General features: G+C 42.8%; 1 long non-coding RNA gene across 2 annotated transcripts; it reads right to left on the minus strand.

Annotated features, from left to right (window-relative positions):
* Positions 1–805: 805 nt before the first annotated feature.
* On the minus strand, positions 806–16,582 carry LOC107213721. Of its 2 annotated transcripts, none has more exons than XR_004495918.1 (4): positions 16,371–16,582; positions 13,490–13,763; positions 7,665–7,834; positions 806–3,170 (listed from the first exon to the last, which is right to left on the minus strand). It is a non-coding gene; the product is annotated as an uncharacterized LOC107213721 (long non-coding RNA). The 2 variants fall into 2 exon arrangements; XR_001524807.3 differs by having other exon boundaries at positions 806–2,275; positions 16,371–16,581.
* Positions 16,583–16,827: the final 245 nt, after the last annotated feature.

Raw genomic sequence — 16,827 nt, forward strand, 5'->3', positions numbered from 1 at the left:
TTGCAAAAACTGGAATGTGCTACAGGGATGCCAGAGTGACTCTTGAGTCTGCAATAGTTCTGCCACTGGGTTTTCCTGTCCCTGGTGTCAGGCTCAGGCTGTCCTAGGTAGTAGAGAGCTGGTGGCATAAGGAATGTATCATGTGGATAATGTTGGTGCTATTAATCCTCTTTTTATTGTAACCTAAACCCCATATTATTAGCTGACACTTGGTGAATGATTCCTAATGTGTTAATCTAACATGATTTAAAGGGATGGTAAAAATAGTGTCTTGCTTTACAGGTATTCATTTATGGAAAAAAACTTTAACTAGTGCACAAAAATTAGAGTAGATAATTCCAGGGTTACATTTAATACATCCCAGTTCTTAGAATTGATGTCTTTTAAGATACAATATTAAGATGCTGTGATTCTATAACATGTTGTATTTGGTGGTTTTACTGAAACTTTGCAATGAATATTGATTAAGGCAACTAAATCTCCTGAGATAAAATTAGACACTGAGGAAAAAACTGCCTACAAAAACAAAATCAGACATATTTAAAAATATAATAGTGTTTGTATTAAAGGTATAGAATGGTAATTTTCTGATGCTTTATTGAATATTTTTATTCTGTTTAGAAGCTGGTCTTTTCAGAAGTTTTTGTAGGAAGCTTGGCACTGCAATGATGGCTGAGCTAAGTCCCTGGCTCTTTAGGAGTTCAGCTGCTTTGATCTGTCAGATGTGACTTCCTGGGTATAATCTGGAGGATAAAGGTTTGGGTTCTGCATCAGGACCATGCTGCCCATCAAATGTACCAGCCACGTCCAGGATATACCTGAGAACACCATTGACACAAAACTTGGAGAAGATTGTTATAAACTTGTTCTAGAGGGGTTACTTTTCATCCAGTGACACATAAATGAGTGAATATTTTAAATTGTCTTAAGTGAGCTCTTAAACACATTTAAAAAACGTTTTAAAATGGCCTTTGCTGAATAGTTTCATAGTTTTATTTATACTCTGTTATGAGAAATATAAATATGATTTTGTTTTGTCTTGTTTTTTTCTTATGATAAAGGTCTTTTCTTCAAGAATAACCATCTTTAGCATATGTTAGAAATGGGGTGACAAGTTAGGATAAGAACCAACAATTCGCAGTTTCTGCATGTGCTGAAAAACTCCTCACAGGCATTTTTTGCATTTAGCCTACTTTTCTCTGCCTACAAAGAACTTTGCTTGTCAAGAATTGTAGGTACCTACTCTTCGAGTGGAAAGAATAGCTGGCCTCCAGCCTCCCACAGGGAGAGCTAGGAATTAAAAAGATCTTTTAGAGAACCTAAGAATGGCTTTAGCCCCTTCAGCAGCTGAATAAGGTTTTATAATAGAAGTGCAAACGCACGTGCTGCAACTCTCAGTGAAAAGCTGTCATGATACCACAGTATTTGCAATCTAAACCTCAGCTTCTCCAGGCATCCTCCTGCACTTTATAAGTGCCTCTGACGTACAAATAATTTCTGGCGTGGCTCTTGAGAATTCTTGACAAATATTTGGAAGTTATAATCTCCTGTTATGAAAATGAATTAAATGGGTGTGCTGGGAGCTTTCCCCTCAGTACACAGAGCGGGCAGGGGCTGTCTCAAATGAGTTACAAAATTGTTAGCAGTGAACATCACACGCTGTAGGCAGCTGTGCACCTGGCTGCCTCGGCTCACTCGAGTTCCTGGTGTGCTCGGGTACTGCTGGAGGTGGGGACCTTTGTAAATGCACATGACAACAGCTCCTGCCAGTGCCAAACCCCTCAGCATGAGCAGCAATAGTTTCTGAGCTTCTTTGTTGCCCAGAGGAAATAGTCACAACTTGGGACATGTAGGTTTGTACCTCCAAGACAGCATCAGCTGCCAGATGTGAGTGCAGGTCATGGAGCTGTAAATCCCTCCCAGGCTGCTGTGAAAGCCACTGCCCCAACACCACTCATCTTTCCAAGGAGATCTCATTGCCCAATTCTTCCTGCATATCCTCCTCTTCCTCCAGTGCTGCTGGCTTCTCTTTGCACGTGCCCATTTCTTCTCTGACCTTCAATGACACAATTACCTCTCCCATAACATTCATCATAACTTTATCTCCCATTCTCCCCCTTGCATCCTTCTGCCTCTACTCTTCCATGTGGTTCACTGGGAGATGCTTCTTCTCTCTTTGGGTTCCCTTTCTTCACTCCAGCTGCCCTGGAGCTTTAGTTTCTGATGTTCTTCTGTCCCCCTGTGCCAAGAGAGGAACGGTACTGGAAAGATGTGCCTGTTTGAGAGGACAAGGGACAGCCTGCTTTCAGAACACTGAGCTTTTAGGACTGAGGCATTTAAAGCATATGTATTGCATAGAGTCAGGAGTACATCTAACCCTACTGTATGCTCCTACCTTGTCTTCTGTCCTGACAGTTTGAACTGGGCAAAATTTCCATTTATTCACATTGTGTCATCCCATATGTTCTCCGCCTGGTCTAGCTGCAGTCTCTCCCTGGGCATGTGCTCATGCAGCCAGAAGCTGAGGGAGCATAACCCAGTTTCCTGCTTGTCCATTCCAGGGAGAAAGGAGAAACTGTGACCAGAGTGACTGCACAGAGGATTCAGTCAATTCCCAGCCTCACGCCTTCCTGCTCTTTCCCTGTTCCAGGAGCTCTCCAGCTGTCTCTGTGTTTACTTCTGCCTTCCCTGTGACATCTTCTTATAGTCTCTGATCCTCTTTTGCCTGCTGGAGAGAACATTAAATGCAGTCCTCTTGTTTTCTCTTCTGATGGATTGGGCATGTCTGGGCTCCTTCAGAGCTCTTACCCAGCAATGAAAGACAATGCATTCATTGCTCCCCCTTGTTCATGCCATCCTTAACAACAAGAACAACAAGAAGCAACAACAGCAAGAACATCCCAGCCTGGCTCCTCTGTGCAGTTTTCAGCTGACTTAGTAGGCCTTTGTTTGTCACTTGTGAGATTTCACAAAAAACTGTAGGTGTAAATTTAATAAAAATACATCTGTAAACATTACAGCACTCAGCACCATGTTGTTTTTTTAAAATATAACATAAAGCTGGTTGTCCATATTAAATTTTGGGTGGTAGCTAGCAGGGCTTTATTTCAAGGTTATGTTCCTTGATCCTTTTCCAGGTGAGACACTCCAGATAAATACCCATGAAAATTCTGAAAGGAAGGAAAGAGGCATCTCAGACAGGTGTGGTGACCTATTGTAACACTCTAACAGGATTTTTCAAAGCTAGATGAAAGCATGATAAATTGGTGACAGGAAGGCTCAGTCAGTCAGTTGCAGGGGGGGAAAAAGCCCACAAAGTTTGCCCTCCTGGCTACAGTCATGGACTGGATGACATTCCTGCTGCATGACAAATGTGCAGGCATCATCTTCCCAAGCTGGAAGGAGATACAGCAAGAACGTGGGAGAAGCCAGATGAAGCCAAGAGCATGATGGAAGGATTTATGAAATTAACTCCTTCTTTGGGAAAGGTACCAGGTGGTGAGGAAACCAGAGATGGGAAACCTGTCAGGCATGCTGAGAGGAGGCAGGACAGCAAGACATGGGATGCAGGCCCCCTGAAAGACTTGTGTAAGTTGGTCACTAAAGGCTTACAGGACCTTTTACAAGCCTTTAACATAGACATTGCTGAATCTTCATTGCTCAAGTCTCCATGCTCTTGGTTTTGTTCTTTTTCTGTCTTTTCTGGGCTGTCTTTGATGCTTTGGTATTAGAGGAGGAAAGCAGCCCAGTTTATGGCTTCTACCTTGCAGTATTGTTGCCCAACATCCTTACTCCTCTACCAGTGCTGAAAGTTTGTCCTGTCAATAGTCAGAGGTGCCATTTCTGGCACAATAATGGTGAAAAACTGTAGTGGTGTGGTAAATAATGAGGTTTCTGGAGCCTTTGTTCCATGCACTCTTGAGAATCTCTGCATGCCCTCCTGACCATCTGCCTGCATGAGCTTGGCAGAGCCCAGGTGAGTTGTGGGGTTAAAGACCACACAGAATAAAATAAAACATCCCAGCTCCCAAGAAGTAGAGCCTAAGGAGGAGTGTACAGCAGATGTAAAGGTGCTGAAGAAGCTTCAGCTGCATTTGAGCTTATTCTACTTCCACAGTATATAATAGGTAAGTGGGAAGGCAGCTTACAGTGGATGTGGAGTCATCATTAAAGGGAGGTTTGCAAGTTCAGCCTGTGTACATCTCTAAACAAGGGAGGGCAGCAGCTTTTTTGGCAGCTGAGTTCAGCTGTCTCACACATCCTTGTCTCACCCCACCTCCCACTCCTGCATCCTGAGAAAGACAGAGCTGTGCCCCTCCAGAGGAAGCTGGGAGAGGAGGGATTGTCCTTTTTGTCAGACCCTCCAGAATCTGCCTTGAGCAGCAGTCCCTCCCAAGCAGCCCTTCTCCAAGATGTCTTGGGAAAGCCTGAGATACAGAAGCAAAGCTATGGGCATGCATGGAAACACACCAGGTTATGCCACCTGCACTAAAGGATCCTTCAGGATGCTCGAGACTTTGGCAGTTTCAGAATCATGGCTGTCCTTGACAAAGGACAAGCCTGGGAAAGTATCATCAATGTTGTCTGTGTCTTCCCTGAGAGGCTCAGTTCACTGTGGCAAGGCCAATGTGTGACGTTCCCTGTGGCTCTGAACGAGTCCAGCATGCACATGAGAATGGTTTCTACTTTCAATCTGATGTAAATTCTGGAAAATGTCTACCCAAGCAACAGGCAACTGAAAATTAAGTTATAATGGACAGTTTTAGGCAATCATAATGTAAATGTCTATACTACTTGGCATGTATTTACAAATAACATTTACATTGTAAGCTAACTAAATCAAAGTGCCTACTGGAAAAAAAACTTGGAAACAGGCAAGAAGCCCCTGAGATCTGCACCAAGTTGGCCTAGTGGAACAACAGAAGATTTTCTTAAGCTTATTGGCAATTGACCCTAAAATAAAAAGCTACAATCAATAGATTTTAACACTTTACAGGCCACAATAGGAAAACAAGCAAAATTTTCATGGCTATGCACTCAATTTCCTTGTTTACCACAAGGCTGTATCTTGAATAGTCACATTTCAGCTCTATTTTTAGGCAACATTCATGGAGAGAAACCACAAGATCCAGAGCTCCTATGAGCTGTGCGTTTCCCAGGGAGACCTCAGGGAACAGCTGATGTCTTGTTTGCTCTTCCAAAGAGGGTGGCTCTGCGCTCCTTCTTTCCTGCCACAGCCTCCTGAGGAAGGCAAAGAAGGGCATTTCTTCCTCACACCCCTTGGGATGTGTCAGGGGCATCCTCATGGATGGACAGTGCTGCCAGCACTGTGCCACATAATCCCAAAAACAACCTGCCAGGAGCTGCTGGGTGAAGCAGAAATTGCATGTTGCAAATGAAGCCTGAAGTTTAATCATTCCTGAGGTAATGTACATAAGAAGGAAATGAAACTCCTCTCTAGAAGAGTGATATATTTGCTTTTTGTCTAAGGAACTAAATACTTTGAAAAGGAAAACAGAGTTTGTAAAATGTTTCAGCTGGTTTTTAGCTTGGAGGGTAAAGCCTTATTTTTACTAACTATAGACATAATGATAGAAAGCATCCCTTGGTGCAAGACTGAATTTAAAGTGGAAGAGTTGATATGATTATACCATAAAATTCAGTCATACTGAAAATGAAAGCAAAACCCATGAAGGATTTACATGAATCCTTAAAGTGACATTAACCTCAAGAAAAATCCAGTTCACTTTGTCGGCAAGCACTTCAGGAGCAGGAGGATTTAGTGCCGAGGAAGCACACAGGTTATTTAAACTTCCCCTTCAGCAGCTGTAGAAGGGGTTTGAAACATCCCCACATCCCCTCAGGGGCTCCTGGATGAAAGTGATGGGTTTGGTTCAGGACCACAGGGGAGGTTCAACTCTCATCACCCTGTTAGAAGAAATAACCTGAGAATAGCTGCTGGGACGTTTCATATTTCATAGCTAACAGAAATAAATCAATTTAGCAAACACTGCTTTTCCCTTTCCCCCTAAATGTGCTCATGGATCCTGTGCAGCACTTACAGACATCAGGCAGAACAGCTGTTTCCCTCATAATTTCCCATTTTCAGTCATATTTGACAAAACTGTGGCTTTTCTGTCCTCTTGGAAAGACTAATGTTTGATATCTGCTCAAATTTACTGAGTAAATAAAACATCAGGTGGTGTCGCTGTGTAAATTTAGGAGTGCAAGAAGTGGCAAAATAGGTTTGTTTGGGCTGCTCTAGATTAACAGCAATCATTCCCCTAGCACCCACCCCTGTGCTGCCTAAAGGCAGCCAAAGGGCCTCTCTCTGAAAATGCAACACATTTACCTTTGGACAGGTGTATTTTCCACCTTTTAGCTTTTATTCCGTTTGCTGCCTTCAAAGATAGACCAAAGATGATGATTTGGTAATAAGATTAGATTATAATTTTAATGTGTTAAATAAAATTTGTACAAATACAATATAATTATTCTAATTATAAAATATAATTTAGCATCATTATCATCAATATGTGAAAATGGAGCTGGATTAACTTCTGGTATGATCAGCACCAGAGAACCCATGTCTCAATGCTGGGTCTTTACAATGAAGATAAATTGCATTTAGATACTTGCATGGATGCTTCAGCCTAGCCAAGGCAATTTGTCATTTTTTTCTCTTTGAAACAGTAAATTTCTGTGTGTACCTCTTACCTCTAAACTGAGTAAATATAATATGGATGTCCATGAAACCTCAGGAATTACATAACAGTCAAAACTCAATGACTACAGATTTGCATTTGTTAAATCCTTTTTGCATTGAGGTTTATCATTTAATGTGAACTCCTGGTGATCCCAAAATAATTCACAGCTTTTTTAGTGGCTTCAATAGGGCATCAAAGCAGACACATCCCAGAGAGACAAAGAAAAAACACCTCATAGTAAAATAAAACAACCACTGTGCTACTAGAAAAATGCTATCAACTGCAATTAAACTTAGTATGACGTATGAATGTAGATGCAATTTTTGCAAAAATATGGGCAGCCCCTACCTATTTTCATACTTATTTGGTTATAATACTTTTATAACTAGTACAGACCCACAGATGTGTTTTCCCTTTCCTGGTGGTGCTGTAGCTTGTCTGGTTTTGCACCTGACAAGCTGAAAGCATCTACATTCTAACCTTGTCCAGAAAGAAGATTGTACCAATTTATCTCAATCTTTTCTAAATTGGAGTAGTTAAATTGATACGTGTGTCTGTGTGCATGTGCAGCTGATGGTGTTGATCTACATTTCTCTTCCAATTAATTTCTCTGGCAGTTGCAGCACATCCTGCCTACCAACCAGTCCCTGAGTGTGCTTGGGAGGAGTTCAAAGACTGCAACTAGAAAAGGACTGGGCTGCAAACGAGCCAAAGCAGAACTGAAACTGAAGTCCCAATGTGTTTTGCTTATTGCTCAGACCTCCTTTGCAGTGCGACATCTCCCCGTGCCCCAGATTAGGAGGTTTGTCACCAGGGACTGTCTGAAGCCTGTTTGATAGACCACATTTTCTAATGCTGTTGAAATACATTGCCCTTTCCAGAGGTGCAGTGCAGAAATAATTATTTGTCCTATAGGACTCAAGCTTAATAACCCCCTTTAAACATAGTCATTCTCACCTTTCTCCTTAGGATTTCCTTTGACCAACATTTAAGTGTATTTTCACTTAAATCACTTTCAGGATTCTGATGCTCCCATCACTCTTAGGGGGTTCCTCTTGCCACCAGCCCTTTGTCCTTGTCCCTGGGCTCCCTCTTTCACCATGCTATTGTAAATACTTGTGCAGTTCCTTGAGGCAAAAAAAAAGGAAAGAAGGAAAGAAAGAAATTTGCTTTAACCATATCTACTTTTCCATGTGGATAGAGAACCAATTTTGCCAGAGAGAGGAGGAGGCAGCAAGCACAGCTGGGAGAGGAGCACACAACCTTTCAGTGGCTTTGCTGATTTGGAGCATTTGTCAAGCTGCACACCCTTCAGTTCAGCTTTTTATTTCACAAGATGCCTCCTCCTAAGGAATTCTTCACTGGTATTTGTCATGTTGATCAGGTGAATCTAGTGGTGTCTCACCCTGGGGGCTCTGTGTGTGTCTGGGGCTGACTCTCACTGCCTGGGATGCCACGTAGGACTCCTGGCTACTGGAGTTCAACCTTCAATTAGTGTCAGATATTCAGTGGTTCCAAATGGGCACAAAGACTTTGCTGTGGCCTATCTGAAAGACAGGAGTAAACACAAAGCTTATTTGTGCTTACCTGGGCTGGTAATTAAACCACTAGGAAGGACACTCAAGTCTTAATTCAATTGAAAGTTCTTTGATTACAGCATTTAAAATTGTGCCTTCATTACAAACACAGCAGGCTCAATTATTTTGCAATTATGAACATTAATAAGTGGTGTAGGAAAATCAGGACAGCCTGGAGGATTTGAGGATGGCAACTGCTCCTGAGAAGAATGTGGATGTGTTGCTCAGGAGTGATCAAAAGCTGCTGCCAGGCAACGAGGGACCTGAGAGGAACCTCCTGGGATGAGGGGCAGGACCTAGATCATCTCATCTTCCAGAGGGAGATGAGACTTTCTAGAGCCTCCCACCACTGCAGAGAGCTGCCCCAGGGAAGCAGAGCAGCTCTTTTTCTCAGGGCTGCCATAGAACCAAGCACTGGCAAATTACTTTGGTTAGAGCTCTTTCAAGCTGTCTTTGTCACATGCATAGCTGTGAGATAAATTGGAACATCTCATTTAGCAAGAAAAAGGACCCAGCCCTGGCCTTGTGTTGGTCTCTGTGGATTGGGGAAGAGAAGTTGTGGTGGTCATGAAAATGATCATGACAAAAGAAGCTTTTCTAATTCAGCATGGTCTTTGTTCTCACTTTTGCCTTTTTGTTGAAGCCTTATTTGAGAGCCCCAGGATATGATTTAGGCTTGGCTTAACTAAGCTCTGGCTCTTGAAGGCAGTTTTCTCATGAGCTGCTGTGCTGGTCCATTGTTGGAGAAACAAGAAACAGGAGATGAAAAGAGGCCACAGACTGATGACCACTTCAAATTAAAGGAAATAATCAAACTAATCTCTTTTTATAATGCCAACAATTTAAAGATGGTGATAAAGAGACAGTTGACTTAAAAAGGCTATGGATTAATCATAAATTACTGTTAAGGGCACTGAGAAAGCCACAAACCATGTTGGTTGAAGAAAGTTCTGGTGATCACTCCTGCCTCACTGCTCTCCTCCTGGCTCTACCGCGTTGCCATTTTGGAGGCAGGTGGACTTTGAGGTGACAACCTAGGCAAGGTTTGAAGGCATCTGTCTCCTGTCAGTGCAGGCTCTGAAGCAGAAAAGGTAATAGATGAGCAGGTAACAGTCTCAGGGTTCAGAACTCTACCTGTAATCTCTGCCTTAGAGAAGAAGGCTACCCATGCTTGATGGAAGCACATCAAGCACATTAGCAAGCAGCATTTCAAATGAAATTCTCTCATGTTTTAGGAGCTGGGAAGCACAAGTTCAAGGTAAATAAAAAGTTACTGGAGTTGAATGTTACTTCTCATCACCCAAGGTAAGGTAACTTGTTCTGAGCAAGCTTCAATGGAAAGGTATTGAGCCTTGACAGAAGACTCTCCCTGAAGGTTCAGCCAGGGCAGTCCCTGCCCTTTCCCATCCTTGTGGCCTCATCTTTGTCTTCCTGCCCTTCCTGTCAGCACTCCTCAGATACTGATGTGAGCCAGACCAGGGAGACAAAAAGAGAGAAAGAAAATCCTTTCTTCTGAAGGGTGAGTTTAACTGGCTTCCAGAGAATTCCCAGTGCCAGTGAGGAGGAGGAAGAGGAGGAAGGGTGGGAACAGGTGCTGGGCACAGCAGAGGGGGAGTTTTCAGCTGCACCAAGTGGTTAGACAGGCTTTATTGCTGTAATGTCAAACCACACCTGAGTTACACTTGCACAGACACTGTGAGCGTGTGGGACGGGTGACATGGCCTTCTGCCACTGCTCCTCGTTATTGTCACACTGCTGGAGCAACAGCCTTCCCATTCAAGGCTGGCATTCCCTGCAGCCTTAAAGGAAGTGTTCAATTACCAGGTGAGCCCCATTAGCTGCAGGAGTGGCCCTGAGAGCTGAGTGCTCTGTGTGCTGGACAGGCAGCACCTGGGTTCTTGTCAAACACAGCCAGGGATGTCAGGTGAGAATTACAGAAATATGAAGCACACTCTGAGCATAATGCCTGTGTGGCACTGTGACTGAAAAGGCTGACATAGAAGGACATTTTGGGACAAAACTGGTCTCTATGAACTTTAGACCTCTGCAGTTTAGACAGCTGCACTGGCATGGCTGGCAAGGCTCCCTTTGGAGTCAACTGAAGAGGAGCAAGCCCTTTCAGGATGCGGTTCATCCCATCCTGGTGTAAATACACACAGCTAAAGGAGATAAATACTTCTCTGATATTTTAAAAAGGCCAAGCTCTTCATAGGCAACTATTTTAAAATGAAAAAGTAATGCCTTATAAAGCCCTGCTTTTTTCCACATGACACTGCAGAGATCCTTTGGTGGCTTGCAGGAGTGCACACTTGGCCCCCCTATTTCTCTCCAGGACCTGAAAGATGAGGAAATGTGAGTAACATATTTCTCCATGTTTGCAGAATCAAGAGCAATTCTCCTCACAAAGCAATAACTAAAAATTGCATCGGACTCCGAGGGAAAGGTAGTGATGAAAGAAGGAACCACTTTCCATTCTCTGAAAACCAAAAAGCTTTTGAAAGAAGAAGAAAACTGCCACAAATTCAGCTTCATTCTGAACTGTGGCAGATATTTCTATGCCGTGTGATGCTGACCACACAGCTTCCCTTTGCAGCTAAGCCTTGACACCTGTCATGAAATCTGTTTTGGTTTCTTTTGCTATTAGTACCTTCAGATGTATTCTTTCCTTTAGCAAAATATTATTTGGCTCTCTCTAAAGCCAAAAGTAGATGCTATTAGAATTTCCTCCTGAACATCAATCTACCTTTAGGGCTGTGTAAACCCTCAAGGCAATACTTGCCCAGAAATAGACTGTACTGCTGAGCGTGGACTCCCAGGCTGCTGTTACAGAGTTTTGCCAGCTGTGAGGAACTGCCAACACACCTTCATCTCCTGGGGGTGTAAAGAGGCAGAGCTGCCTCTCTGCTGCCAGAAGAAACCCCTTGTGCAGACACAGTCATGCTGGCAGCACTCCTTCCCTGCAGGGGCTGCGTCTCTGCTGTGGCAGCGAGCAACAAAGGTTGGTCCCTTTACCTGCAGCAGGGATGTTTTGCCAACAGAGCACACAGGTTGGACTTCTGTGCAGCAGAACTGGTACCTGTTGTGCTTGGCCTTGATGTCTCTGCATTTTATTTCTTTCAGCAAAAGGTTTTGACTGCTGATTTCGACTCACTCATTCTGGGGCTGCTGGTGATGAGCTATTTAGCATATTAATGGGAATAAGCACTCCTCAGCGAGCCACACTTCATCTCAGATTGCTAAACTTCCCTTTATCTTACTAAATATTATGCACCTATTCAAATTACATTTATTCTTAATATTCCTGAGATGCTCATGAAAGTGTAAAATAGATGTTTAACAACAAGTTCTTCTCCCTCCTTAAATTTTGGCTACATTTGCTGTTTTATTTAAATGAGGGCTCACAACTGGCCACTGAATAACAACATTTACTTGGTTTTGTAAAAACCATGACCTCCTGTAACATCTTTGAAAGGAGGCAGGCATACACTGACAGGTCCTTTCTCTTTAAGAAAAATGCATATCCCTTTGCCTCTGCTTCTGCTTGAGATGAGAAAGCATGCAGAACAATGCTGTCATTTAAACCAGGCTGCTAATACCTGATCCTGCAAGGGTTAAATGGTGTCATTGCAGTTTCACTTCCTCTCAGACAGAGAGAACTACACTGTATGAAATAATTTGTTTATATTCCTTTCCTGTTCCAGACAGTTACCAAGAACATTAGTATGACTATTGCATCAAACACTTGCATTCCTTTTGCACAAAGCAATTTAAAATGATTTTTTGAACAGGTTTTCTTTTCCTGACTTCTTCTCTAAATGAAAGTGATCCTCAGAAAATTTTGCAGTAGGTAAGTAATTGGCCTGGATAAAAGTCTTTGCCCTCTAGAAACATTTCCAAGTGTTTGGAGTGATAAACTCCATGTAATTACTGGACAGTAGTCCAGCAGACTTTTATAATTCTGTAAGTGGCAGATACAATAGATGTGCAAGTTCAGGTATGCATTTCAAGAGAATACATCTTGGCTGCTGTTAAACAATCACTGGATAATGCAAAGTAAAATGCTTATTTAAAGAAGTTTTATTAAATCTATGAGCCTGTTGGATCACAGATGAATGACTGCTAAAAGAAAAGCTCATTTATAGCAGCATGTGAGACCAGGATATAGAAGAATTCACTAATGAAGCACATAAATGGGGACAAGGTGGGGACAAGAGGGAAAATCCAGGATGTAGAAGGCTAATTCCAAATTCTGCTGTACAATGCTCTGCCTTCTTGCTCAGGCTGTACTCTTTACTCAGTTGCACAAGAAAAGGTGATAAGATTAGTATCAAGCTACCAGAACCTTTTTTAGGTTACTATAAGGAATGAAAGCAGGACAGAAGAGTTTGGGGAAAGGGAAGGGAAGGGAGAAGAGACACGAGGAGCAGAAAGAAGCATTTCTTCTACTATACTAACTTTTTCTCCTCTGTAGTCTTCTTTGGGCAGCCTTGTCTTGCTCCAGGGACAGCTGTACAAGCTACAATTTGACACAAATCCTTTTGCCTGACACTTTTGTATTCCCTGCTACCTTATTTACTCTAGTCAAAGCAAGCAGGAAACACATCTGCAAGGACTCTTTGTGTATTTAAATGGTGCAGATGATGATCCTGGAGAAAACAGCCTTGACTCCACCACTCTTCTCCTTTGCCATGGTGGGTTGTTCCTGTGTGCTCTTTCAATGCTGCTCCTCTCCCACATGTTTTTTCCTCTCCCTGCCTTGAAATTAAATCAGACAGCACTCTGGTCCAGGACAGCAGGCTACCACTCAGTTTTTTCTAGCAGGAATTTCAATGGAAGGTGGGAATTAATTGTGTGGCAGGACTGAAAAAGTCTTTTCAACTAGAACAGAGGCATTGCACCAGAAATTTCTTGCAATGGAGAAACACTCAAATATTCTTAATTTCAAGGAAACTGCTGGTCGTTTTCATGGGTTGTTTGCCAAAGATTCATTATGCACATGTATTTAAATAAAGGCCATGATATTTGCTTAGCAGCAGGAGGGCATTGGAGTGTGACAATGCTGCCCTGCATCCATTCCCTGGGATTTGTCTGAAGCAACCTTCCCATGCACTGTATGAAAAAAAAAGACCTCTCGAGTTGACTTTTCTTAAACATGTCAGCCCAAAACTTTTCTGTTTTGTAGTTTTCTATAACGCTGTTACTTACCTTCATGCTCATTTTCTTAATTAATTTGCAATAATCTGCCTTTCATGTGAACGATTTTGGCCTCTGAGGCTGAGGCAAGTAGAAATGGAGACTCCTTCATGTGGCATGAGCTCAGTTCCTCCATCCCAGGAAGCCACCTCCATGCTCCATGGGCACAGACTAAAACTATTGAAGGAAGGAAAAGTTTGCTTAAACTGGATGGGGAGTAAATATTAAAGTCCACTTCACATGATGATTCAATGGGTGAGAGAAACTCTGTGAGCTTAGAGGAACCCTGCAGAGGAGAAAACAGAGACATGGAAGACTGACTGATGATTTACACTTAGTATTTGAAAGACATATAAACAAATCCTAGTTAAGTCCCTCTGATAAGTGAATCACTGCCACCAGTTTTAAAATGTCAAATGATCTTAATGTTCAAAATGATTGCTGAGATGGTGGTTCTTTCCTAAATCCCTGTTTTCAGTTGCTCCATATCTTACCTTTGGAAGTGAAATTTTTCCATTAGCCTTGACTTGGAAATGAAAGATTGTGCACTTCGAAAACTCAATTTCAAACAATGCTACCCAGCATAAAGTAGACTCTGTTCTGAAAAATGTGTGGCTGCCTGACATTTTCTAGAAAAGCTGCTGGCTTTATGATTTTCAGTCTAACAATTTTGACAGGTCGGGAAAAAATGTGCAAGGAGAAATACTTCACTGATATTAGGGCTTTGGAAAAATTGCTCTCTATTTGGAAAAAAGTTGATTTTCATTTTTTATGTTCAGAAAAAAAGGAATTGCTGGTGTCAGAGATACTCCTTAAGAGTTTTGAAACCATTCTTTCAGCTACAAATCACTATCTAATTTTGTTGAAGGGATTATTTGGACACATCATAGAGCTCCTGTATAGGTACAATAATGCAAGCCTTGTATTCTGCATGAGCTCTACTACCATGAAGCCTGAATCTCACCTGACCCACCACCTGCTCTCCTGTGGTCAGGTTTGTGGCACTGGAGCCAGGGGAAGGCAAACACTCGGGGTGTGGTGGAGACAGGACCACAGCCCGAGCAGAATTAATTGCAGGCCTTGTGGTGATCAAGGCTCCAGAGAATGTGCTTGACATGGCCTGGATAAGAGAGTTCCAAATGGAATTTTAAAAAAATAAGGATTATTTTGAGCTCCATGAATATTTGGATGAAGGAGAGGAAGCCCTGTGGTTCCATGCCTCTGCAGAGGGAAGGGCTGCTGTGGATGGTGACTCCACAGTGTGGCAGTTTTTCCTGCAAACACAGCTCTAGGTCAGCAGCTGAACTGTGGCTACCAGGAAAGCAGAACATTTGTAACAAAGCAGGAACCCTGGAGCAGGGGTTGTCTCTCCCTGCCCTGCAGGCTCACTGAGCTGGGCAAGGTGAGGGTGAGCAATCACTCCCTGCTCTGCTGAACCTGATCAAAGTATTTCCAGCTAATGGCTTGATAATAGCAGTGGGGCTGAGAGAGACTGTAAAGGCTGACAGGGGTCCCCTTTTAAAAACCAGGAATCACTGCTCTCACAACAGAGGATCGTCTTTTAATTATATTTTATACAAATCCCTTTTATAAATGGTTAAGAACAGGCGAACAACCGGTTCCTACCTAGGCAGCAACCTCCCTCTGGCACAGATCCATTTCATTTCTGCAAAGTACTTAAGTACATGCTTAACTTTAACCACCTGAACTGTCCCACTGGAGCCACGGAGATGACTCATGAACTAAAGTTAGGCCCCTGCTTGCGTATCCTGCTGACTGTGGCCTTCTGCAGTATCTAATGCCAGATGTTTGGGGGAGGAAATGAAAGAAACTCTGTAGTGGACAGTTAAGGGAGTAATTAGCTAACAGAGGAAACTTTGTATGGCTTCCAAATATCTAAAAAGTGATCTAACATGACAGTTGATGTTTTGGTAGTCCAGACATAGGTTTAAACAATTTTTAGTCCTATTCATGTCTTGATCTTTTATGTTTAGTCTCCTGGATTCTTCTCTAATGCTCCAGTCTGTCCACATTGGGCTTTATCAACTTTGTGGTTTTATCCTAATTTAAATGTGCATTAATATTCTTCATTGAATACAAAATTGCAGAGTAAGAAGAAAGAAAAATGCTGTGCTCAATGGATGTAATACTCCACTGTAGAAAGGCTAGAGTAGAAGATGGTGGGGTTTCCAGCAAACCTCTACTTTTACAAGCCATACACTGTTTTTTTGGGTTTTTTTTCCTTTCCAGTATACTCATCTTTCACTTGAATTGTCTTCCAAAAGCTCTTTATGAGAGCATGGAACAATCTCTGCACAAGTAGCACAGCTCTGGGATAGTTAACAGGAGACTTCAGCCTGAAAATCTCACAACAATTTCATATGCCATAAGCAGCACCTGTCACAATAAGGTCTTTCATTTGGATTATACAGCCCCACACAATGGCCCACACCAGGCAGCTCCCACAGCCAGAGCCCAGTGTCAAAGGCAACCCATCCCACAAATCCCACACAGAGGGATCCCACCACTGTATTCCCCATAGGATGGATCAGGCAACCATCACTTGCAGGACCTCATGCATTTTGTGGAAGTGCTGTTTTTCTAGCTCTGGGTTACGTGGAGATTCAGAGGAAAATGTTGCAGACTTGCAACAGGCTGTCACATTCTGAGAGACAGTGAGAGATTTATTAGAGGAATCTCCTTTGCCTCAAACACAGCTTTCTTTGAGGGCTGACACTTCATTTCTTCCTGGTGCCACCCCTGAGGGCTCTAATTCCCCAAGTGACAGCAATAGAATAAAACTCACCATCTTTGTCACCATTGTGGATTTAGCCTGTTGCTTCCTGAAATTGCCCTGGATTGCTCATATACAAATGACCATCTCAGACCCTACCTGAGCTGTTTCCAGTGGGCCACACTGGCTGAGTGCTGTTCTATTTGCTGGCAGCTCCTTGCAGAGGTCAGTCCCTGGCTGGTCTCACATTCCTTTAAAAGCAGGCTGCTCCAGCACAGGCCTGACAGGCTAGAAGGGGACTGAGCAGGAAGCCTAGTCTTGATAATGCATGGGGAGTGACTTTATTCTGGAATAAATTCCTCTGGAATGAAGGCATGCAGGACAATCTTTTCTGCAATCACCAGCCTAGTTTTGAAAAGCAGTGGAGAAATAGCACACGAGAGGCCACACTCAAAATGAAACCAACTGCTTCAAATTCCTTCGGTGTGAGTCCTGCCTTTCCTTAAGGTCCATGGGAACTCTGCCAGTAACTGCCCTTGTGCTACAGTTTCCCCCTTTGTATTAGCATCCAGCAAAGCCTGATCTCCACATCAACTCAGAAGATGGCACAGCACTG

The sequence above is a fragment of the Parus major genome, chromosome 1 (assembly GCF_001522545.3).
Source record: "Parus major isolate Abel chromosome 1, Parus_major1.1, whole genome shotgun sequence".
NCBI classification, from domain to species: domain Eukaryota; kingdom Metazoa; phylum Chordata; class Aves; order Passeriformes; family Paridae; genus Parus; species Parus major.